The 23936-nt window shown below is 45.9% G+C and overlaps 1 protein-coding gene across 1 annotated transcript in view; it reads left to right on the top strand.

Moving 5' to 3' along the window:
• The first annotated feature begins 1088 nt into the window (after window positions 1–1088).
• The window catches only part of LOC144115599 (sodium-coupled monocarboxylate transporter 2-like), a 100146-nt gene continuing 77298 nt past the window's right edge, over window positions 1089–23936 (top strand). Inside the window, exon 1 of the mRNA XM_077650019.1 lies at window positions 1089–1228. The gene's annotated coding sequence lies outside the window, so the exon portion shown is untranslated. The remainder of the gene's footprint in view (window positions 1229–23936) is intronic.

Raw genomic sequence — 23936 nt, 5'->3', positions numbered from 1 at the left:
TTGCTGGTCAATCGTACACTAGGTATTTTGTCCTTATTATTATTTTAAAGCTTTCGCGCGCCAGCTTGATTTGCAATCGAATGCAACTTCTGCTCTTCCCTAATCGCGAGCATCAAGGCGCAGTGCATACGCTTTGACTCCAGTTATCCTCGCCGCCAATCGGTGCTCCTCTGGCCAGTGCTCTGGTCCTATACCAACTGAACACCAGCGTTAAGTATCTGAAAAAAGCCAATTTTCTCTATTTTACCCCTTACTTATGCGCTGTAATCCCTACTGCTTACTTATGCCGCTGCCTGTGACAGAAGTCGAAGAAAATATGCGCTCTTAGCGTTAAGTAACGATTGCGAGAGTCTTGTACCGTTATATCCACGAAGTGAAGGGCGCGAAGAATCTTAAGCGAGAAAAGCACGTCGAGGCGATGCACGAATTTTGTTTACGATGCGACAGGCTTCGGGTAGAAGTGCTGCATTTTTCGCCGCGGCCATGCATGGGGGTCCATATTGTTTAGAATCGGACTTTTTGCGAATATATTCATATTAATTGCGGCAACCATTTCTCCTTTTGGCGCTTCAAAAAGAGGGTTAAGAGTCGGTAGGGAAGCTGCAATTTATTCTCGTTTCACTGCAGTGGTACGTGCGTGACGACAGTACATATTGAAAGGACGCAGAAAACCTACCTCGTTACAGTGCATGCCAGGAAAAAGTAAGAGCATCAGTGAGGCGGCAAGCGTGAATAAACAATGCGAGATGCGAAAAGTGAGATAGCCCCCCCCCCCCCCCCCCCCCCCCCCCGCGCGCGCTAGCTAGAGGGCTGCGGGAAGGTACTGCGGTGCAATGCACCAGTTTTAGGTGAAGGCCGTGCGCCCGACGGCCCCTGGGGAGAGCGCGGCGATTACGGGCCTCTACAAACAAGATCTAGAAGCCCTCCGTGAAGACACGATAGAAGACGAAAAGAATATGCCCTGCAGAAGTCTTCTGAAGCCACCGACTTTATAGCTGCAACGTGCTTGTGATGAAAGTGCAGGCTTTCAGTGTTGCGTTGGTGCGATTTAAAGCCGGAATGGCCAGTAGAACTTCAGCGCTTGCCTTGGCTGTTTCGCTCGTTTGGAATACGGTTTGATGTCTGTCCTGCTCTGTGCGCGCCCCTAGACAGTTTCACTTCTTACGCGGTTCATGGTCGCCACCGTTACCTCCGAGTTCTGCGTTAACCTTCCCGTCACTGCCAACGGGTATGTATCTGATTGCCATGTCGAGAAATCAACTGTGATATTGCTGATGATGATGATGACTGTTATGCGCAGTGCATGCAGATGCCACGTTGTGGACATGCCATGTGCCTCTCCCATATCTTTGAAGAAGCCAAAGCAACCATGCTATCGTTTTAGGAAAAAGAAATTGATGTCTCAGCCAAACGTGCCAGCTGCATAAGAGAATTTGCTGTTGGACAAGTTGGGTTTAATTGATTCTTAGTTTTAAAGGCACCAGAAAAGACAAAACTGGAGAGAACCCGAAGGGAGACGACAGGATAAAGCGCCTAACTAGTTCATTGCACCAACGACACGTGTATATATAGCTTTTATCGTCACATGCGCAGACAAGTCACCTATAGAACAAGAACGACATTATAAAACACGCTAAAAGAATAGCTTCTCGGTCGTGAACAATGAAATTGAAGTTTGGCTTACACACAGCCGACATTTATTGTGATAAAAAACGCTTCTATCAGCTCCCTGGTTTTCGTGACCTTACTTGTACCGAGAATGCTTACGTCAGTGAAGTATTGCTCACAAGTACGGGACGTGCACGCTATAATGTGTTTCGGCATATGTGCCCATTATTTATTCACTCATTGTACATTTCGCTTATGTTGCCCTGTTGGACGCATCGTCCTGTAGTTTCCTTTCGCGTTTTCTAATTTTTTTCAGCGCCTTTAAAATTAAGAATGTACCAGCGGCACGCTGGAGCAATCGGCACTCTGTGGCTGTTAGAGTTCACTTGAAGTGGTTTGGCGTTTTTGTGAACAAAAAATTGGAGGATATACTCCTGTTTGACGGCATGCTTCTGAAAACTGCCGCGTAAATGATGGGAAAATATGAGCAGTTTGTTAACGCACTGCAGTCTGCTTTTGTTGAAATTTGTTTGAAAATTGGCGGTTTCTTCATCCTCAAAGCGAAGCACGACAAGCTGAGAAGCTTCGACCCTGATCTACGAGGTGAGTCCTTTAAGTAACTAAAATAAGCTTTGCCCCCCCCCCCCCCCCCCGAAGCATCTGCGTGTCACAAGGTGTGGAGAGAGCACTTTGATTAGTGTTGGGATTTCTTCTGGTTGTGTTCAGTGCACCTCGGCTAAGAGATGCCCATTATTACGACATCGTTTCAATGACCGGTCGCAAGAAGAAAGCTGCCCAGTTTAGACCAACAGTGTGCGAAAAACGTTTCTCTGGAAATCATAAACATTAAGCTTGCTTAGAGAGGTCGCGAGGTGAAGAGGCAATCAGCAAAATATCGCACAAGCTCATCAACTGTCTGTAGATACACCACCGAATAAAGAGTTAAATAAGTCATTTTATAACAATAACAGGGGCATAATGCGGGCCGTTTAAAAGCCTCCATATATCACTGGCGAGAAAAAACGCACTACTCTGTCAACCAGCCAGTCCAGAGTCTTACCTGACTGTTATTTATCGTTTGAAGAAGGAAGCTGTACACTTGCTTCGAGAGACCACTATTTCATGGTTATTTTAATATGATAGCAAACCATTTCGCAATCCACGCATGACATTAAAGGTCTCCATTTGTACAGAGTGGCTGATGTACAGAAGCCACGACTACAATTATGGCGCACTCACAATTAACCCAAAAAGAGCCATTTAAGATCCACTGCAATGGCCACAGATTCTGTCACTGTTGGGGACACCCCACTGCTAAGTCGGCCTGACCACAGTGTACCAAGGACAGACATGGCATAAAAAAATGCGGCGCAGCATGGAAGCTCAATTTTTCTCACTAAGCCACGAGTGCACAATTGATGCGTGCAGTGAGTGAAGTAGTGAGCCAGTCGAGGCGCCCTCAATTCGGTGAAGGTGAAATCCAAAAACTCCTTAGTGCCGTGCCATGTCAGTGCACGTTAGAAAGTCGCAGGTGGTTGGAAATAATTCTGAAGCCCACCATTACGGCGTCTCTCATCACCAATGAACACCTTTAGGACGATTGAACCCTCATACTATACTATCAAACACTGAGCCGAGACACTGAGCGTAAGCCTCGGAATGTCGTCATTCCGATTTCAAGCCAACAGTAACTTTTCCAGCACTAAATTCCGTGGGACACATTTATCCTTTGATATTTAACCTTGCCAAGAAACCAAAGAGTGAGCGATGTACGAAGTGCGTCCAGTGGCTCCCTTCCCACTCCGGAATCGCTGGTAACACGGCAGAGGATAGTTTTAAGAGCGTTAGCTTTTACTCAGCACGTTTCGAGATTTCGTGGGGTCTGCTACAAACCCTTGATCACAGCGCCATCTGCAGCCGCAAATACTCATCACATTTCGAGATTTCGTGAGGTCTCCTACCACCCTGAGATCAAAGCGCCATCTGTGGCTGCAACTAGAAATCAGCGCATCTCATTTAGACTTGTAGCGCCATCTACAACAACATTGTAGAAACAACAATCTGCCGCGTGCCAATGATGACGTCACGCTCCAATATTGTGGATAGAGGTGTAACTAGGCGAGTGTGACGTCAGGGGGACGAAATGGCGGAATAGTTTCGGTTTCTCGAATCCAAGAAGATAGGCAGTAAAATTTGTTGTGCCCTCTCACCTCTTTCCCCTCACCAAAAATATCCTAAAACGAGTAGGAAAACTGTCTCTTTACGGGACCGCTATGCATGTATACATTCGTTCGGTTATATATGCTCCGACAACAACGGGCACCCATCCGGGGAGAGTTGTCTACCGAATTTGGTAGGCAGATAAACCCCTATGGGTTGTGTGATAGAAATAAAGCTACAATTAAATAATAGGTAAATATTGTATGCATGCAATTACTAATTGAAGCGCTTCCATATCGCAACACAAGCCGAATTCTCGGCCCACCTTGACCCCCCCCCCCCCCAACGAAGCAAATTCCGTTTTGGACGTATCTTGAGGGGGTGCAACTTGACAATGTGTAGACTTGCATCGTAATTTCTCTGATATAGTGCGCTAGGCGGCGATCGTTCCGCTAGGCGGCGTGCGTGCACGCGTAGCCGAGCATGGTGGCAATCCACACCGTTTCAAAGGGTATTACATTCCGTTTCTCGAGACGGACGCTGCGCGTTCTTCTTCACTTTCGTCGTTTAATAAACCACACAGCTAACGCTCGTTACTTCAACATCTTCTAGACGGTGGCAGCCTTTTTGAAATGTGCTCCGTGACGCCTAACATCAGCGACAGTTCTGAAAAAAAAAAGCGGGAATTTTGTGAGGCAGCTTGAGGCACACCACTTTCCTTCGGCCACCTCGACAGCTCGTTTGTGACACACGGGATCTATCACGAGAGAAGGTAACCGTCTTGTATATATTGCAGACCCACTCCGCCTGCACGTATGCATGGTTGCTCAATACCCATTATGGCGCGTCATCTTTGAGCTTAGACTATGCCTTTTTGAGTGATTTACAATTTATTCTAGTGTGCACATTTTTTTTCGCGATTTTCGCGAGACATTTTTGCGTAACCTGAAAAGGTGAATGTGCCACTGCATAGTGTCTTCGCGTTGTGTGCTCGGAAGGCCAGCGTGGTCGCAAGGGTAGTTTGAAAATTTTTCAGAAGGCACTGGTCTTCAGGGACAGGGACCATAAGATATATTTCGTTTGCACTATGCGATACAGGCGGAGTAGTAGCCGAAGTGGTCAACGTACGGGTAATCCCGGCTGGCCCAATTAACACCCCATCCCTCCCCTTCACAGTTAAATATTTATAACAATAAGGCTTCCAAGAATGACGGAAGCGCTCTAGACATTGCGTACTTTCAAGGGTCGTTTTGCGGAAGATGAAGCAGTTTCGGAATTATTTTGGATCAAACAGGTTAAAACAGGCATGACTTTATAGACTTCTAGAGAGTTAAATGACGTCAGCACCAGTATCGCTGTCTACTGTATGTAGTTCCCGGAAACTGTTTTCTGGCTTATTGGTAACACGTCCAGAAGGGTCCGAGCCATAAAAGACGTGTGGATCGGGGAAGGCCGCTCTTTAGATAATGTCACCTGCGGTCAAGTGGTCAACATGGGTCTGGGAGCCGGTGCAGGTATAGAAATGAGAAGAGGATGTGCTCAACATCGCGAAGCTGCGCGTTGGCTATGAAGGACACCCTAGTGAAGGGCTCCAGACTGACTTCGAACTCCTGGGGCATTTTACTCTTTATGCGACAGAGGGGCACCGGTGTGCCACCTGCATAACTTTACCGGATTGACATTTGTGTGGTTTGCTAGCTCAACAAAACTACTAGTAGAAGCTACAAACCATGAACTCAAATTATTTGTTTTTCTTGTTTCTCGAGGTGAAGGAATATTGTTAGAGGTCAGAAGTTCGTGTTTGATCCTGACCGTTCAAGTTACCGGCTGCCACATTTCGGAAAGACACATTTTTTACCCCAGAATGCCTAGCAAGTTAACCTTTACGTTCAGCTTGTCAGTAGGGGTGAAATGAAATTTAGTTGCGTATTTAATAACTGACATTCCCTGCGCAGTTTTATCCTTGAAAGTCCACGCTCATGCGGAATTGTTAGGAATGTCTCGTACTCACAGGAATATATTCATTGTCGATGTGTTAGCGCGCTTACTGAAGGTATTCGCTGTTTTAATCAGAAAGCGGAAGCTCACCAATGAAGAGGATTTAGAATTGTTCTTGAGGCTTCACCACCCTGAAGGAAGTGATGCATTGAGTGATCCCGGAGGCAAGTTTCATGCACCTTGCCTTCAGTACTGGCTCCTGCATAGAAGTCACAAAGTTATGATTCTGTCCAGCCAACACCAAAGAAGCCTAAGACGACATATAGGTAAAAAGTGGCGCCACCAGAGGGCATGCTCAGTCTCTTGACAGTGACCGAAAGAATGGCGGGAAGGATGATTTCCCGCCACCAGGATAGGCCGCGGAAATACCTACTGACAGTCCCCTGAACGTGACAGAAAACCCGACAAGGTATTTACAAAATCTGAATGAGCAAAGCTCTGCTTGTGATGTGCTCACATTTTGTTTACACGAATTTATTTGGAAGTTGACTGTTTAGGAGTCGAATCTGTCTGCTTCTAAGAAAAGGGGAAAAAACTGCAGCCACGAAGTGTAAGCAAGCTCAAAGCGTACATTCTTCTTTGCGCTGGAATTGTCAGTGCATTACTCCAACACTCGGCGCATGGAGCCGAAGGCGCACATTTCGACTGCCTTATGACTGCTACGGACGCTCTCATGGTTAGTGGGATATAAGTTATCCCATCTCTTTTGCACCAAGATTGTGCCGGAACGAAGCGATAGCTGCTTTAAACTGTGTATTCGTAGTTAAGAAACTTTCTATACGGTAAAAAATAAAGTTCCATTTTACTCTGCCTTGCGCCCTCTGAACGGTTAACGTGAAATGCATTTCACAGCACAAGGTCGTTTTTGCATTTCGGCTACATCGAAATACGGCTGCGGTGACCGATAGTCGATCCCTTGGTCTAAAGTTCTGTGCAGTCTTTGAGCGGCTGTGAGCAGTCGAAATGCGGAAACTGTTCAGCCACTACATCGGGTTGCACTAGAACGGTGAACTGAATTATTGGTTAAATGCAGTACTCACTGAACTTCTGCAGTTGCGCTCAAACCACGTAATTTTCCTAACTTGAACAAAAGTTTTAAAACGCACTGCAGTTCACACCGCCAGGATGGACCAGCAGAGAAGGCACTGCCTTTATGAACTCGCTTTTTAGCGGCATCAACCTCGGAGATGACAAAACTTTGCTTAACAGTTTTCGAAAGCAGATCTCTGTGGATAGAAAGCAACCAGGCGACAGATCACGCGTTATTTTTTTAGCACGGTAAGGGCACACCCGTTACTCAAGTAAAGAATGTAGGAGTGTGACAGCTTTCAATCGTTTTGTACACAGCAGCTGCAGTGTTATTTTTAGCGCATAAGCACTAATCCGATGGGTACCAGCCACGAGCAAAATCGTCCCTTGTCGCGTTGTCTGTTCGCCTAGCGCGAGCGCTCCGTGCCGTGGTACTGCCCGCTCATCATAGTCTTCTGCATAGCAAAAAATCCGTGCTTTCGCACTAATTCCAATGTAGTCAACATTATGTATAGTTTTAATTAGTCTTTAGTCTACGATGCTGACAGTACTTTCAGGCATATATTGCGAATCTGCAAATACGTATAAATTACCCTCATTATTCACACTTACGCTGCAGTAATTGGTCGCGCGTACTGAGAGGAGACGCAGCCAGTGTGAGCCGCCGCATACCTACATTTGCGTTCAAAAGGCACGTTCACACTGTCCAGTCGCATATGTCGCGTGACATCGGTCGAATAAATGCGGTTCCGGCGCACTAGGAAAGCCGAAAGGGAGAATAATGCATCGACTTACACCTGTCGCTCGACCTAAGCGACTCGCCAGTGTGAATCCGCCTTAACTGCTGACCTTCGGCCCCACTTAGTTACTGTATAGCACTTATACAGTATACTTATACGTTGCGGAGGAAGCACAGCCCTTGCTGTGCTGCGCATGTGTCATTAATATTTTTGTACAGATAATTTCAGAGCCCCATTAACTTATCCTGCGGAGCCTTTCACAATATCTCGTGTTTAGCTCAGTAGGGCACTTCAGTTTTGTAATCTACCATTTGGTCAGTATTCAACTAACGAATAAAACATTTTAAAGCAAGTGCATCAGCAGGCAAAATCTTCCAGGCACTTGAGCTCTTCGCGTTGCTTGGCCTCATGGCGTCAGCCACATTTTGTGGCGCTATCAGCATCTTTGCCTAGTATCTTTCTGACCTGCTCTTTGAAAATGATTTTGTAGTGAAGTTCAGCACAATGATAAGCACAATCGTTGCTGGTAAATGTGGCATCTTTATCTTGATAGCTGACTGTGTATGCATGCACAGTACAGAGTATGCGTAAATGGGAGCGTATGTTACTTGTCACGTATGGCATTTACCCCACTGAGGTAAACCATGCTTGATGATATTGAGAAAAAATCACAGGTCTTAATGCAGTGACTACTGGTCGCATTTGGAACGAACTTCTCTGAGAGCGTATTTTTTATTTATTTTATTTATTTGGAACATACTGCTAGCCTCTTTCGAGGCTGTTGCAGGAATGGGAATAGGTTTGTTTTCTTTTTTAGGTACGTCACAAAAGAAAAAAATCACAAAGAAGGTTCATACAACTGATATAACATTGTAAAATGGATAATCATGGGAGACAGCTTCAAAATACATGACGCAATATTAAGCAACACAAAAGCACGTGCAGTGCTTCACTAAAAGTTAAAATAAAGCATTATGACCGGTTACAAAGAAAACTGCTCAAAGATTCAGAATTAACAACATTTCCCGGTAACATATTCCGTTCCCTGATCGCTTGCGGATAAAAAGAATAACGAAAGGAGTCAGTATTAAACTTATACTCTGTTAAGTGTAGTGAATGTTTCGTTCTGGTGTTGCGTTTTGGTGAAGGAACTAAGTAGAGGTCAGAATCTATTTTTAGGGCACCGTTTAAGAGGAGAAAGATGAATTTAAGGCGTGAGATTCGGGCACGGTTACTAATAGTGGAGAGATTTGCCTTGTTTAAGAGTTCAGTTGGGGAGTCGTTACGTTAATATTTGTTAAAAATAAATCTTACTGCTTTCCGCTGCACGCTTTCTACCTTATTTATGCATTTCTGTGTGTGCGGAGACCAACACAGGATGTTGTACTCAAGCACAGGAAGGACGAGAAATCCGCAAAGAAACCAACGTCGAAGTCTGCCTCGAATAGATTTCTCGTTGCTTCTTCAGTGTATAGTTTGTTACTACCCTCTACATTAATCGCTTTAAAGAGACAAGCGCTTTCGGAGCGGGGAACCGCTACAAAAGGCAGTAAAGAAGTAAGGGATAAGGGCCATAACGTGCCCATCCGTTGACTTCAAAGCTTGTCCATAAACCACCTTTACTTGAAATTCATGCTCCTTTAACAGTGCAAACTAAAGAACGCCGGGACTTGCGCTCTGGAATGCTGCACACTGTTGGGAATGGGGTAGCAGCATCCCACCGCGGCCACCAGTTGTTGGGAATGGGGTAGCGTTGTCGGGCCGGAGAAGGGACATGGAGGATCGGAGACGTTGTAAAGAAGAGAAATGCAAGGAAAACTTTATGCAGAATATTTACATAATGTACAAATAAGAGAAACTGAGAATGCCTCTCAATAAAAGGCAGCTTCTTAGCAGACAGGAGACTCTTAGCAAGCGAGTGTCTCCGCAATCGGGTCTCTTGGTACCAAACCAGCAGCCCGTTAAATACCCTTCGTATTCTCCAGATCCCTGGCTGAGGAATACAGTTCGAAGAATGATGTCCAATCAAATGAAAAGAAGAAGACAATGGTGGTACCGCCCGCGGCAGGGGGTGGGGATGATGCTCTCTCACTTCGTCGATGGAAAGGGTAAAATACACTGTCACGTTTTGAACACAGATTCCAGGTGGGCGCCCACGTGACAAAGGAATGTCAAGCCGTTTCCCAACAGGGGGTGAAGACCTTGCACTTTCTCGCCTGTTGTCCGAAACGCGGAAACTTGTCGAAGACGCATCTCTTCGTCAATTGTCAACCCCAGCGTGACTGATGAAAGGAACACTCCATCCGGCGACCCGATGGCATACTCGGCTACGTGGTGCTGCCATTGTCGCCGCTGCTTCTGCCACTACTTCCGCGAACGCCAGGCAGCAGTGTTTCTTCAGAAGTCTCAATCGCCTTCATGTTGGTTTTCTGGAAATTCTGGTCGAGGGAGCCCACGTCTTTATCCCTTTAAGCTGGAAGGCACGCCGGGCATAATGACACGAAGATACCGTGCACAGTTCAAGTGTAGCGTAGCGCATAGCTTCCAGGCGTACAAAGCGTTCTTAGCACTTAGTAAATGAAACGCATTCCAGGTGCGCAGCTGAGGCACAGTACGGCGCGGTGATCGGCATGCTCCCCAAGTTCCACAAAGCACCGATTGTTGATTTTGTTAAGAGCGTTGGCGTTCGTAGACTCTCCGGCGAGCGGCCTTTAAGACGGTGCATACAAGTTAGAAAACCCGAGCGACTGACTTCAGCTTAGTTAACGTTGTTCTGATATCTGTAAAGCACAGTGTCTTGGAAGTATGAGACTACCTGACAACTGAATGTCTACGTTGACTCAAGTCCTTCAGGCTACCCTACGAAAAACACTTTCATGTAACTCAGTACAAAAGCTGCTTTAAACGGAATGACGCAAAGAGAAAATGTCCTCTAGTCTCCCCAGGATTCCATCGCATGATTCAAAGTTGAGGGAGTTTTCAGGCTTGCATCAGGGACAATGCATAACAACACCGCTGTATTTCCGACGCATATCTGTGGAACACCGACTGCGTCAAATGGAACAGCAGTCATGTAAAGGTACCCGCGAATGCTTTCGGAATGCCGAAGCCATGAAGTAGCTGCAGTCCCTCAATGTCTGGACGGGCACCCTGACTTGAAATCCGTAAAGTAAAAAAATCGAACAGCCAACGTGCACGAAGCGCACACATTGACGCGTATTTATTTTGGTTTCACGTAGTGCGAAGCCTAGAATTCACTCTCCAAGAGGAAAAAAACTGGCATTCGAAAAACAGCAGTTCGAAATTACCAAACACACAAAATTCTGCGCCCAGAAAGACATAAGCGCCAAGCTGAGTGAGCACAAAAATGTTGATACCAAAACGTTCTACGCCAAAATGCCATTCATGATGACTGATTAAAGCGTAACGAGGAGAGACACCCGTATCGACGCTGTCGTCGAGCAATAAAATATCAGCATTCACTTCACGTTGCCAAGAAACCACATCATAAAAAGAACGCGAGTGAGCGCGAACACGTGTGTGTGGCTACACAGCTGCTCTCGAAGGGAAATGTAGACCGAGTCAGACAGACCGGATAGAAATAAACATACAGCGAGAAACGGGGTTTTAGCATGGCAGAGAGCGCGTAAGAAAAACCCAATTACGCTTGGGCAAACGCTAAGAAAAAAAAGGCAGACGAGTTGCACGTGAAGTTCTTACGGTCACCTTGCGGCTATGTTTAGCCAATGCGTTGAGGGTCCCTCCTTTCCTCTGGAGAGCAGACCGGGAAGAAGGCAGCGGTGAAGGCCACAGGAAGCTCTCGCCACGGTTGAGCGGTCGCCGCAACGTGCCTCGGGGTGCTCGAGCGCAGAGCGTGTAGTCGCTGCTAACAAATACAAAGGTGTTTATTCGGGCGAACAGAGAGAGATGTGTTTGCAAAGCCTCCATTCTGACGCTTGGTATCACATCTCTTCACTAGATTGCTGTTGCCTTTTCGCGGGTGAACATGCCTTGTCTTTCGCGCTAAGTAAGCAGTTGCAGCATCAGAAACTGCCCCCAAGAACAAATGTGATACTGTCGGACACTGATTGCATCATATGGAAATACATAAAACTAGCGTTATAAGGATAACTAAGTCGCAGCTGGCAAAGGACAGGGATGTTCGGAGGACTATGGGAGACGCCTTTTGTCCTGCATTGGACGTGGTTAGGCTGCTGGCGATGGTGATGCACAAAGGGCGTTTCAGCTAACTTGTGCCAAGAATTCAAAACTGACAAGGCGCTCTACGATGGTTACACTAGCCCGTGGTTATAGTCAGTCCCGTCCAGGTCAGCATAATTTTGGTCGCGCATGACTTGCTAATCGACAAATATAAATTAGCAGGCTTTCTGTTCTTATTTAAAAACTGTTAAGAAGAAAGGTTTTACAACTTTTTTACTGAATATTTACTACCCTCTACAAATTAATTAGCAAAAGTTGGTCTTTCCTACCTTTTTGCAACCTGTGTTTGCCAGTTAGCACCTGGTTAGTTTCTGTTATTTAAACCCTAAAAACAAGTCGTAGAAAATAATTGACACATACCTTTGCTTGAGCATAATGGTTTTGTAATGAAATATTTCTGGAGCGTCATGCACTTAGGTAGAAAGTGTTCCAACAATCGCAAGCTAAAAATCAAGGTTGGTATCGTAGCTCAACAGGTAAGAGCCACTAGTCCGTAACTGAGAGTCAGATTTACGTAGTATATAAGAATGAGAGAAATTTACCCGCTCACGGGCAGTGAGTCGCACTTGTGTGGCCCTTTATGATTTGTGCTTTTCATGCATCCTGAACCTTTGTGTGCGCTCGGTAGGGTTATCTGAAGCAATCGCCTCGTACACGTAATTTCCCAACGTGTCAGATTTAAACGTACGATTGACGGCCAGCACGCTCTGGCAGCTCTCACTGGTGTCGGAAAGTGGTCAAATTGAACAATTAAGGTTTATTTAGTTTCTAGTATACAAAAATTAAACATACTACATCAACACATCGTACTGTAAACCTAGCAGCATATGGGAAAACGGTTACTACAAATTTTCTTAGAAAATATTACTACCTTTCGATTCACGGCTTTAGCGCTCTTCCCTAACTTCTTGAAATCGTATTTTTCACTAGTCCTGCTTGTACTACCCCCAGTTGTTAGGAAGTTACTGATTTTTGCGACAAATATCTGGTTAGCAGCTAGTTAGTGAACTGACCGACCTTTTTCTGAATAGTGCAGCGCAACGTTTTCGTGTAAAGGTAGCAGAGAAAGCTAAGAAAGGACCATATCCGTTCCTTCAGTTTTTCTTTTTTCAAAGTAACTTTGGTGCGGTTCCTTTTACAGCGTAAAATGGAGCCCGCCAAGTTTGAAATCATCACGTGACTGCGCACCCTCAAACGTATTCCAACTGAAGGAATACGGTTGCACCAAGCCGCATGAATGAACAGAAGCTAGTGGAACCCTAAAGGTGCGTTATTTTATAGTTCATTAATTTAACACGCTGCAAAGAAATATTTTAGTAACTCTTTCGAATACAGTGTGTCAAACTACCAGCATTATTAACCAACTTGACCGCGTTCGAGAGCTCACCAGTTGTTACAGACGCCCAGAAAAGCCGAACTTTATTCGCACGCCATTATAGTTACGCGTATCTATGCGCTGATTATCCACGGGGGCGAACAATCATGTCCCAGGGCGTTCGTAACGCTCGCGTTTTTTCGCGTCGCGTTCGTTTAAACGGATGTTGCTTCACAGGAAAGAGAACCTCACGTCCTCTCCGAAGCGTCGTTATCTTCGCACCTCTCACCGCGGAAGCCGATCTTGTTCGCCCGTTATCACCCATTCTGCCGGACAGTGGCGAGCGTTCGTGCTTGAAGCGAAAAAACAAAATCAAAATCCTGTTTCGCTTAATCTTGACCAAGTGCTTCGCAAGTATACCCTACACAGCTCGCCGCAGCCTGCCGGTTCCTGCGCTCCGTCGTGCCAGTCGTGATCTGCCAACGCCTTCCGTTGTCTGCGTTCTCTATCTCAGGTGCCTACGCATTCACATTGAAATTGCGCTCCCAATCGCGTAAAGGCCTTGACAAACTTTTTTTCTCCCCCCATGCTGGCCATATTCGTGATTTAATTCTGCGCTCAGACGAGAGAGAGCCTGTGAAATGCGTCCTAGTAAACTCTTGACCGCGACCGGGCTCCACGTATGCGCTCTCGGCCCGACAAACCATGCCGGTCCGTGGCTCGGCGGGTGACAAAGTGCGCAGTTAGTAAAGCCTCCGGAGAAGTGATAACAGAGTTAAGCCAGAGGTCATAACGCTTACAACTGCGCTATAGCTCGGCGTAAGCGAGGCGCAGACGTATTCAGTAACCGAGGCCATGTTTCCTTCTTTCTTACGCCCGTGTTAGTGCTTAAATAGACGGAGTTGTCTCATTTACGGCAGCGGAAAGGCCGACCGGGTAACGCAGATAAGTTCGAAGCCGCAACGGTGAAAAAATGCGTTCCGCTAGTTTATAATGGCCTGAATAGCAGCGTGTTGGGCTGGGCGACGAAACATCAAAAAAAACAGTGAAATCGAGTTACAAGAGTGCCAAGCTTTATGCTGATAATACTGAGCACACCGTGGACGTAACCTTACGGCAAGAATGTCCAAAGTGCAGTTCTGACTACACGCAGATTTTCGTTTTTGCACAGGTACTTGTATGCTTTCTAAGTGACCGCATTTTGATCCATGCGAGCGTTTTAACGCCCTTGCAGACAAACATACCAAGGTCACATTAAATACCCTTGTCACTTACAGAACTAACTGTCGTAACCAAATCCCGCTTAGAATGGGTCCGAGTTTGTGAACATGGCATATTTTTTTTTAATTCAGCAGCGCTTATACCGTCGCTGACAGGTGTAGTGCTGATGCAAGGGACTTTTTTGTGGCCCCATTGTTTCTGTGTGTTCCGTCATCTGCCCTTGAGAAGGTTAATATAACGCCTCGTAATGCAAATCAGCTCCTTCGCAAAAAATGCTTATCAAGTTTTAGTTTTCGCAGAATTATTTCGGTAATGTGCAGTGCATGTACTACACAGTACACAACTAGTAGAACTAAACCCAGGTCACTGTACCTGATTAAATTACGACCCATTCTACGGGCTAAGTCTCAATCAACCTTCCTTTTTTGCATCCAATAAGTAAAATGGGAACTGAGATATCCAAACCATTTCCTTATGATTGCAACTGATTTCAAGTTACATATTTTTTACGTAGTGCAATGTTCGAGCTTTCCACCTTGGCTTGCTTTTTTCCGTGAATCTAAATGCATTCTAAAAAGGGTTCCATTTGCCTAAACTTCAATGTAGGTAGCGTTCTTACTTTTTCTTGTGTCTGCCGCAGGAAAAGTCGGGATGCAATTTTAAATTAAAACGTGTTTATCTACGTATAACATTTTTAGTCGGCACCATGAACTTCCAGATAATAAACATATGCTTCCACACATGCCTAACCCGCATCCCCATTTTTTTTCGTGCCTCTTTGATCTATGAGCAAGTTATCTGGGTTAAAAAAGTGCCCATAAAAAGTCCCTCTTAAATTTTTCTGCTTATAAACACCTTTGTTTGACCCCTTCAGTGCCTTTATTTTATTTATGCTCAATAAAGCACTGCCAACCGAAACCAGAAGTCTGAAGCCGTTTGCCACGCCTTCTTTGGGCGTGTCAAAGGTGCGTATTCTCTCGGGAATTATCTGTATTTACGGTCGAAGGCGAACAGTTTACACGCGATGCGTTCTTTCGCCAGCACTTTCCCTTCTTTCAATGACAGCAAGACTATGCCAACTAACAGAACTCTCTGAAACAATGCTGTTAGAGAATGGGGCATGCACCATAGCACCTCTTCCTAATCGTCTTCATCCGTGGCTAACTCAATGCAAGTAGCTGCAGTGACGTGTCGACAGGCTTTCGCTTTGTGCAACGTTTTTACAATGTAGATTATAGTGCTTTAAGGCCGTGGCGGTCCGAGAAAATAAAACAACGATGGTAGATTGTTATGTGTTTTCGACAGTGATGCTCAGATTCATCAGCAACGACGTCCGTTGCACTACATCTTAATTTCTGCGATCAAGATGGTGTCTGTCAGCCCGGCTTTGCAGTAGCCGGGAAGTCTTTGGGCGTGGCCACGCATAAGAATTACACGCCACGCCTGGGGTTTGAAATATGGTTTCGTTCGACAGGCGAACTCGGGCCAAGCTCATGGGTGATGAAAGTCTCCGAATTCAGCGCGAGACTATCATGGTGGAGGCGGAAAAAACAGCAGCAGCAGTTTGAGCCATCACTTCGAGCAGCGGAAAATGTTAGTGCGAACAATTAAGAGCCCTTCAATGGTATAACCGACGAAGAGTTTCGGTGCCATTTTCACGTGTCGAAAACGTCGGTACGCTGCTTGCGCTACGAGCTAGGCGACCACCCACGTCTGCGGAGACTGCGTGGCGCGCCTCAATCGCTTGAAGAGGACCTCCTTTGTGCCCTCCTATTCTACTGGAACAGGACCGAGAGTTTATAGGGCGGCGTCGCCTGAGATCGGTACATTGAACGTCACCAGACCACTGTGAGCCGTTGTATAAGGAACGTCTTCGACGCGGTTTGCAGAAGTGGTGGCTCGCTTTTCCCAAGACGGCGGCCGACCGAGCTTATATTAAGGAACGGTTCCTTCTTCGCGGCAGCATTACGGACGTCGTGGTATACATCGACGAGACATAAATTGATATAAAGGCTATTTCAAATCCTAACCCAAACGGAATCAAGGGATAACGAGATTACCTTGCGTGAGCCAGGGAAACTATGGCAAGAGGAGCAACAGCGCACGTTCACTCGCTGAAATGTTTGAGAGATGGACAGACACAGAATCAAAACAACGCCATTTATTGCAGTCATCGAACACCTGAAAATCGGAAAACGTTCGCCATTCACCGCCAATCAAGACTTCGTGTGGTCAATTTTTGACAAGGAAATAATTAACTCTGAAGGCATAAATTAAACACTGGTTGGTTTAGGGAAGCCTAACTTGATAGCTTTAGTCTGCAGGTTCTTTAGTCTCTGATTGTAGTGTATGCTGGGGCACAGTTGTTTTGTGAAATAAATTGACAGCCCAAGAAAAGGCTGCACGACGGTAGGCATCTGGAAAACAGCTAGGACCTGTGTTTGAGATGATTTGACTTGAGATTAACTGTTCACCTGCCTCGTCATTCTACGTGTAGCTGTTTTGCGAGTGTTGCAACACAGGTGAGCGTTACAGCCGAAACTTGTTAAGATGTTAAGAAGCGAGCTAGCCCTCAGCCATAGCTATCCCCAATTCAAAATTACAAAATAGGCTCTAGTGAGGATGTTATTACTCTTCAGTGGCCGTATATACCTTGACTTAGCTAAGATCGATTCGAACGCACGAGACCTAAGCTCCCGATCTTGATTCAGAAGTGCAAAGAAGTGGCGAGAATTGTCACGTGTTGGGACATTTGGTATTGAAATGGTTTAATTCATACATGCATGCCTACTTCACGGTACTGAATAATGGATTTTCCACCGATATATTTATTTCGCACTGATGCAAGATGCAAAAGAGGCCGTTTTTGATAAACTACCGAACTTGAGTGTAGCTGTTGCTAGAACGAAAGAAGCTGGAACGAAGTGCTCAGAAAGCCGCTTCTCCGCCGCCGCCGTAGGCGTTACGTCACCTTTGTTTACACGTGAATGCGCAAAGCTCACCTGCAGAACCACCGCTCCATTCAAATGACGCGAGCTGTCTGCCATGTCACGTGACGAGAGGAAGCTCCGGCCCCGGTGGAATAGTTGCGTGAAGTCAAAGCCACCGCAGCTGATGCACAGTTTCTAAATATTACCTGGATGGAAAGATGGCGCCACCGTCTATGCGAATTTCGTAGAAGACCACTTCCTCCACACTGAGAATGCTGGGAAGACGAGGTTTCTAATTTGGCTTGGATAATCTTAGCCCTAAAACGTAACTATGACTGCAGAAATAAAAATTTTTGCAAAAAAGATATACAAATGTACATGATACCATCAGAATCTCCGACAATAAATTTTTCTTATTGTAGATTGCAATAAATGAGCAGAAAAGCAAATAGGTGTAAGCAAAGTCCAAATTTACCCGTGGTGTGAGATGGCTTTCTCCATCGCAAACAATTTTTGAAACTTTTACATACATACATTTCAGATAAAATATTATTTCAAAAAATGGTTAGAGCTTAATATAGTACACCTTAAAAGCTTCCATTCCGGTATTGCGAAAAACAGAAACATTGCATTGATGTAGTTTCCTATTGCGGCTTCGCGCCCTATGCTCGTGCCACGAGAGACTTGCTTGAACCCTCACACTTCTATGAGAGACTTGTTTGCGCGTGCAAGGTCTCGCCTGTCACTACGTCCAGGCGCTGCGCTTACGGATTTTGAGAAGAAAAACATGAATCAGGAAGGGAAAACCAGTCATACCAGAAGTAAGTGACGGCTGTGTTCATGTGAATAGGTGCAACATGCGGGTATTTGCCTGAGATAAATCATAAATTGGAAGTCGCTTCCTGCATGCAATGCGCGGCCACGGCCAGACTTCGAAATGAAGCAAATACACTCCTCGACGAGTGCATCTTAAGAAACAGCACAAAGGACAGGACAAGAAAGAGAACAGGACGAGCGCTGACTACCAGGTCAGTTGATAGTCAGCGCTCGTCCTGTTGTCTTCCTTGTCCTGTCCTTTGCGCTGTTTCTTAAAATGAAGCCACATCAACTAGCCCAAATGTCTACTCTCGACGAGTACGATTTACATAAGTGGCGCTTGTCGAAGTTCTTTGCGCTTTTAAAAGACAAGTGCCTCGGAGTCTCCTACCAGAAATGTGGAGAGTGGCGAATCATAAATTCACCAAAAACTTTTCCTTCCCTGCAGCTTTCAATGCATAGGTTCCGGCTGGACAAACCCAGCTTGCTGCGTAGATGAGTGCAAGCGATGGGACAAACGGACTTCAGGCCAAGAAGGCACCAGACACTGCCCTCAGCTTCCTTAGAGTCAAGCGCCGTTGGATGCTTCGGAGTGCAAATGAACTGCCTGGGTAGCTGGTTAACTACACCACCACAAAGCGCTCAAAACACCAATGAAAACGACAGTGAACAGCCAAAAAATTCAATCCGTAGAAACGTCAACAAGCCACCAGATGTGAATCCGAAGCCACGTCTTCCAGGCGTGCCTAGGGCGTCCTCTGTGCATGAAGTGCAGGGCGGCCAGCTTTCCCTCAACTTAATATTTAGAAATTTTGCGAGCATTCCCTCGCGGTTAAAGGGAAAATGTAATGAAAAAGAAATAATTTAAAGTGCATTCAGTGCGCATCTTGCACAGTATAAATTGCTTATGAAGTAGCGTAAAGTGTGTAGCAAAAATGCGCTAAAATATGTTTGGATAACTTACTTGCGCAGGTAATGCGGTCGGTAAAACTATAAACATTTGACAGAAGGCAACGACACTGTTATCACGTGAGTCGAAATTTATCCACCGCTCGCGAAGCACATGGGGCGACGCCCAAGTGGTGGCAAACCCAGATTGACTCTATAAATAACCCAACAAAACTGAAGGCGTAGCCAGAGATGAATTTTGTGTCATCTGAGGGTGACTCCAGAGCTCGAGGAGATCTCGAGTTGCGTTAAACTCGGGGCATCCTGCAATACCCCCCAGGTAAATTGTTGCAGGTAAGAAACATAGGCATTCCCAGATGACAATATTGAACATAGGCGCAGGAAGGCTCGGTGAAACACATCATAGTAGAGCATGGTGTGGCATGGCGAGGTATGATATTGTATTGTATGGTGTGATGTAGTATGGTATGGTATGGTGTGGTATAGTATGACATGGTATGGTATTTGAGTATGTGGGGTGTAACGCCCTGACATTGCACCAAGCTGTGAGAGATGTAGTGGCGGGCTACGAATTGATTCTTCCCCCTGGTGTTCTTCAAGCTACTCTGACATCACGAAACACACGGGCGAATCGGCCAGTCACATCTATCAAAACGCTTCCGGCGCGGCCGGGACTATCCCACGACCTCGTGCTGAGCAGCAGAATACCTAGCCACTGCAGCACGCTCCGGGCGGGACTGAAAAACAGGTAGCACGGTTGTTTCACAGAGTTCTGCGAAAACTGACTTTAAGTGTGTGCTAAAAAGCGTTGCATTATCACGCCATCAGAGAAAGCAGTTTGCCTATTAGAAACTGCAAGAAGAGAAATCAACTTTCGCTTTGGCTTTTTGCTCAGGTGATCAGATAACTCCGTTCCTCGAGTTTGTCGCACAAACCATTTGTCTTCATACCTCGATATAGCTGATAAAGCCGACACCCTTTGCTATTATGAGCCCGGGGGTGCTTATTAGCCGATGATGTATTTACTCCGCAGTTCTTTTACCATTCTGAATGGCGCATGTCGCTAACAGAATGTAATGGTGTTATATCTGAACAGCTTCCAGAGGCTATCAATATTTACGAATAAGGAGCGCTCTATAAGCTCTAGCAGGAACGGGGATAAATGCTCCCTTCTTCCGTTAAAATTATTCAAATAAACAAAGTCATTGCGTGGAATCGAATTTTGAATTTTACGGCCTTACAGACAACATTGTCAACATCACTTTTTATACACATACAATGAATTATAGCAAAATACTGAATAAGAGCGGGCTCATCGCAAAGCAGAGGTAAAAAAATGGCTGGCGGTTTGGAATTGCTAAGCACCAGATATTGTGCGAAAGCACGGTTTTTTCAGGTGGACACTACCGCCACGTACCTGAAAGCGCTATTGGGGTGCCTACTGACCCAGGAAGCCAGTTATGCGCGTCATCAATGCCAATTTGCCCAATGTACGCCGGCTACCTATGCTGCAGTGCCGCGTTTCTGCAGCAATGTTGATCACGCCTACGCATGCAGCGCACAACTCTCTGCACTACCGTCACAAAGCTCCAAGCGCGATTATTAGTTTGATAGTAGTCTTAGGGGATGAAGACGACGATGTGTAATGCACAGGGTTAAAGTGCGTTGCAGTTTAACACGAGGTGTGATCGCCTGCGGCGATAGCCTACACTTGTTCGGTGTGTTCGGTGCCCCGTCGGCTGTCAGCGTGGTTGCGAGTGACGTGGCCCACTCGGCTTCATGGGCTGAAGTCGTGGCTGTCTCAGTAGAGGCGATGGACAACAGCGCACCTTTGAAGCGTCCTGCAGATGATGAGGTGTGTGTCGATGGCGATGTGCAGAAGGCACCCGGTGTAGGGGCATTGGGAAGGGTCACCTCAAAACGCAGGGCGATGTCTGCCCTACAGGCCGCCGATCTGCAGGCCGGCCGCCCCTGTACAGGGGATAGACTTCAATAAGACAAGCACCAAAAATGGCGGGCGTCATAGCATTTGAGGTCGCTGCCCTTAACATTAGGGGTTTGCGTAATCGTCGAAGGCAACGTCAGTTACGGCATCTTTTTAACAAATGGGGTGTGAGTGTGGCAGCCTTCCAGGAAACCAAGCTGTCCTCTGATGAGGAGACTGAAGCTGCTGTCGAGCCTTTTTTGTCAGAATTCAATGTCATCGTTAGTCACTAGAGAGGCTTATCAGGTGGATGCATGCTATTCCTGGCCAACACACTGGGGATTACTGCCGTGTCGTATAGCACAGATGATGACGGGCGACTTATCTGCTGTGACCTCGCAATTTCGGGTGTACAGTGGCGAATTGTTTGTGTTTATGCCCCTGTAAAGCAGAGCGATAGAAGGCTCTTTTTCCTGTCAGTAGTAGACCATTTGTCCACGGATTGTAAAATTATGCTGTTGGGTGATTTAAATTGTGTTTGTAGTAATGAAGACCGAGCAGTGTTAAGTAAGCGATATGACCCTAGTGCTGCTTTACTTAGATTTGGCATGCGAATACAACCTGGGGGATGTTGGGCAAGATAAGTGACATAACATCCACTTAACTCATTTTCAGTGCTCCTCTAGTGCTCGGTTTGATAAGATTTACGTTTCAGAAGACATATTATCCAGCGTTCTTGGTTACTGGGTGCGGCCCATATTCTTCAGTGATCACTGCATGGTGTCTCTTCAGATAGGGAGGTACAGTCGGTGCATACTCCATCCTCGATGGGAGCTGTGGAAGCTGAATAGCTGCCTGCTCTCAGATGAAATCTTCAAACGTGCTGTATCTAATTGCTTGAAGGACACGTGGTCATGCGGTGACCTCTCAGTTTTGCAAAAATGGGACATGTTTAAACAAGAAACAAAAACATTGCTATTGAAGCCTCAGCAAGAATCGCGTTTTTGTAGAGACATCACCTTCGAGAGCTCGGCCGTACTTTAGCTGAGCTATATGAGTTAGAGAGGATTAGCCCAGGTGCCTATGTAGAAAATATGACTGCCGTAAAAGCAGAGCTTCAACAGTTTGAAACTGAAAGGTACAAGGGGGCCTTAATAAGATCTAGGACTCGTATATTTCTGGATAAGCAACCATCTCGTCGGGCCCTGAGTGATGAAAGGCAGACTGCTCTAGCTAAAGAAATATTAGAAATTCAGTATGGGGTGGTTGCACATAAAGCGATGGTCCTAGTATTATTGAGGCTTTCTTTGACTATTACCGGAAGCTGTTTGGTGGTTGTGCGGGCACAAACGTGACATCAGATTACAGTCACTTATTCGAACCCTTGCCCCGACTTCACAATGAGCAGCATGTTGTATTGGAGGGGCCTATCATTTTGGACGAAATATTGGACGGCTCAGAAATCTCCTGTGCCAGATGGTATTACTAGCGAGTTCTATAAAACATTTTCCACTTGCCTAGCGCCTGTATTGATGGAGGTTTTCCAGGCTTCTTACTTTCAACTTTCTATTCTGGGCATACCATATTAACTCCAAAAAACACAGATTCAAATCGGTTGAAAACAGTTGAGGGATATTGTCCAATTTCCCTCTGCAATGTAGATTACAAACTTTTTGGAAAGGTTCTTTGCAATCGTCTGCAGCTACAGTTGTCGCTCACTTAATAGGAACGCATCAGGTCTGCGGTATCAGAGGCCGCAGCATCCAAACCCATATTCATATTGCACGTTCAGTAGTGGAGACAGTATCAGATGAGATCGGACAAGTAGCTGTAATTCAGATTGACCTTGCCAATGCCTTTGATAAAGTTCGTCACGATTTCTTGTTTGCGACCTTAGAGCATGCAAAGATTGGAGATGTTTTGCTTAGGGGCATAAGACTGTGCTATAAGGGGTCCTATACAAGGCTAATTGTTAACCAAGAGCTAACCAAACCTATTGCATTGAAATTATCGGTTCGCCAAGGCTGTCCCTTATCGCCTTTGTTGTTTTCCCTATATCTTGAACCCCTTTGCCTCAGTATTATTAACTGCACATCAATCCGTGATTTCTCCTTGGCGCAGTGTGAAATTAAGATTTTAGCCTATGCAGATGATTTCACCCTCTTTTGTTCTGACAAGAAGAGTGTGCTTGAGACATTGCATTTGACTGAACAATTTTGCGAGGCATCAGGTGCGACTCTTAATCTAGATAAATCCAAGGGGTTTTGGCTGGGCCATTAGGGTACAACGCCAAGTCATTATGGTGGTATAAGCTGGGACTGCGGGCCCCTTCATGACGTAGGGGTTCCTCTTCACCAAATTCGCAACAGTGGCGCCTACTGGGATTCTCGGATAGTCTCCATGAGGCGACAAACCCAGGCTTGGATGAGTAGGGAACTATCAGTGATTGCTCGGGCTCAAGTCTTCAACAATTTTTTATTTGCAAAACTTCCTTATGTGCGGCAGGATCTCCACTGTGCGAGGAAAAAAGTGCAGGTGATGCACAGAATATTTGCTACATTCGTATGGCGTTCCCAATGGGAACCCATTAGTCGCGATAACCTATTTCTTTCTCTAGATTCTGGTGGAATCGGCCTTGTTCACTTATTCGTGCATCAGCTTGTTTCGCGTTTTTTCTTCTTCAAATCTTCAAACCACGCTTTTTTAGTAGCCGTGCTTATTAGACGTCTCAGTGCTCATTTGCGTTTCCTATTCGCACCGACGGGACACACTCGTGAGGGGCCTTTATGAGGATTCCTTAAGGAAGTTGCTGACACCTTCAATTTTCTCACTGTGCGTTTTTCTTTAGACTACCTGTATAGCCTCTCCAGAAGGCAGATGACTCAGACACTTACAGGGTATTTGTTCCCTGTCCCGTTGTATCGGCAACCTTTCCTGGAGTTCCTTGACACCACTGTTTTAAAACGTGTTAGGCGAATGTGCATTTCTTCTGCCGCGAAAACATTCTTTCTTAAGCTGCACACGTCAACGCTGCCTGTAAAGGCATGGCTTCATGCTAAGGAGAT

Source organism: Amblyomma americanum, chromosome 1 (assembly GCF_052857255.1).
Source record: "Amblyomma americanum isolate KBUSLIRL-KWMA chromosome 1, ASM5285725v1, whole genome shotgun sequence".
In the NCBI taxonomy this organism is placed as follows: Eukaryota; Metazoa; Arthropoda; class Arachnida; order Ixodida; family Ixodidae; genus Amblyomma; species Amblyomma americanum.
The sequence above is the reverse complement of the archived record's forward strand: the minus strand, read 5'-3'. Positions and strand labels throughout refer to the sequence as shown.